We start from the raw sequence: 2500 nt of genomic DNA, 5'->3' as shown, positions 1-2500 counted from the left end.
GTCGGGGATGAGTTGGGCAACTCTTGGAAGCTTCCCATCCACCCCCGTGCCGAGCTTTGCCCTTGGGATGCCTTATGTTGCATCCCAAGGGCCAAGGCACCTGCCAGCCCAAGGGCTGTGCACGGCCTGGGGAGGGAGCTCACCCCTCCCCTATATAGTGCAAAGTTATTGTTTTCCCTATTTTCACAAGGAAACATCAAATTTTTAACCAAGCATACTCGGCCTTTGCTCCTTCGTTACTCGTCCAAATCCAACAAACTTGCATTCGTTGGAAAGGTCTTTTCACAAGGATTCTTTTGATATATAATAATAGCGATTCCGATAAATATTTATTTTTTTATGAATTTTTAAGTGAATAAACAATTAAAAATTCAAAAAAAATAGAAAAAAAATATTTTTTTCCCGATTCTTTCTCCAATATTCCTGATAAATACCCACACACCCACATATGGAGAAAGGTCGAAAATGCTCGAGTGGATATCGAGATGTCCGACGAAGCACCACTTGGAAGGGCCGAGGCACGGGACGCGCATGGGACAGCCCGGGACGGCATGGGACGCCCTCGCTACAGCTCGGGACGGCCAGGTACGCCCGAGACTTGGCTCGGGACGGCCTGGGACGCCCTCGCAATAGCTCGGGACGGCCTGGGACGCCCGAGACTAGGCTCGGGACGGCCTGGGACGCCCTTGCCACAGCTCGGGACGGCCTGGGACGCCCTTGCCACAGCTCGGGACGGCCTGGGACGCCCGAGACTTTGCTCGGGACGGCCTGGGACGGCCTCGGCACAGCTCGGGACGGCCTGGGACGCCCGAGACTTTGCTCGGGACGGCCTGGGACGTCCGAGACTTTGCTCGGGACGGCCTGGGACGTCCGAGACTTGGCTCGGGACGGCCTGGGACGCCCGGGACGTGGCTCGGGACGGCCTGGGACGCCCTCGCTACAGCTCGGGACGCCCTGGGACGGCCTCGACACAGCTCGGGACGGCCTGAGACGTCCGAGACTTTGCTCGGGCCGGCCTGGGACGCCCGAGACTTGGCTCGGGACGGCCTGGGACGCCCGAGACTTGGCTCGGGACGGCCTGGGACGCCCGAGACTTGGCTCGGGACGGCCTGGGACGCGCTCGGCACAGCTCGGGACAGGCCGGGACGCCCGAGCCGAGCTTCGGGTCGCACGAAATCTCTTCGTATTCCGACATATTAGAAGCTTCCCATCATGTAGTAGGCTCGGCTTTGCCCTTTGGATGCCCTATGGTGCTTGGCGAGCACTAGGGAACGTGCCAGCACAAGTGCTGTGCACGCTCTGGGGAAGGAGCTCAACCCTCCCCCTTATAGTGCAAAGTTATTGTTTTGCCTATTTTCACAAGGAAACATCAATTTTTTAACCAAGCATACTGGGCCTTTACTCCTTCGTTACTCGTCGGAATCCAGCAAACTTATACTCGTTGGAAAGGCCTTTTCGCAAGGAATTTTTTGATATATTATAATAGCGATTCCGATAAATATTTATTTTTCTATGAATTTTTAAGTGAATAAACACCGGAAAATTCATAAAAAATAGAAAAAAAAATATTTTCTTCCGTTTCTTTTCTCCAATAATTCATAAATAATACCTCAATAGTATAAATGAAGAGAGAGTCGAAATGGCCCGGGTGGATTTCGAAATGTCCCACGACCCCATAGAATGCACGGGCCAGCCGAGCCAAAGCAGGGGACGCGCATGGGACAGCACGGGACGCGCACGGGACAGCGTCCCTATGGCTCGGGACGGCATGGGACAGCACGGGACGCCCTTGGTAAAGCTCGGGAATCCCATCGGACGCGCATGGGACGGCCTTGCTAAGGCTCGGGACGGCATGGGACGCGCATGGGACGGCCTTGCTAAGGCTCGGGACGGATGGGACAGCACGGGACGCGCATCGGACGGCCTTGGTAAGGCTCGGGACGGCATGGAACAGCACGGGACGGCCTTGGTGAGGCTCGGGACGGCATGGGACAGCACGGGACGGCCTTGGTGAGGCTCGGGACGGCATGGGACAGCACGGGACGGCCTTGGTAAGGCTCGGGACGGCCTTGGTGAGGCACGGGACGGCCTCGGTGAGGCTCGGGACGGCATGGGACAGCACGGGACGGCCTTGCTAAGGCTCGGGATGGCCTGGGACGGCCTTGGTGAGGCTTGGACGGCACGGGACGCGCATGGGACAGCATGGGACGGCCTTGGTAAGGCTGGGCACGGCATGGGACGCACATGGGACACCTTATGGGGATCATCAAGGGACGCTGCACGGGACATTCTTAGCCATGAAGGGCCTTCACATGGGACATCTTAGGAGTCAAGAGCCGGCACATGGGACAATGGAGTTCACACGCACGGAACACTTCGGCTACTTCCGTTCGGAACGTCGTGGGATCTTTATGTCCCCATTAGCACCGACGCATCAACATGCTAGGAAGCTAGGTCCGAACTTCTCGAAGTGTCGATGGCACTTGGACGGATACGCATC

Source organism: Eschscholzia californica, unplaced genomic scaffold (genome assembly GCF_041429995.1).
Source record: "Eschscholzia californica isolate CP2 unplaced genomic scaffold, dmEscCali1.0.p SCAF_88, whole genome shotgun sequence".
NCBI classification, from domain to species: domain Eukaryota; kingdom Viridiplantae; phylum Streptophyta; class Magnoliopsida; order Ranunculales; family Papaveraceae; genus Eschscholzia; species Eschscholzia californica.
This window is presented reverse-complemented; position numbering follows the sequence as displayed.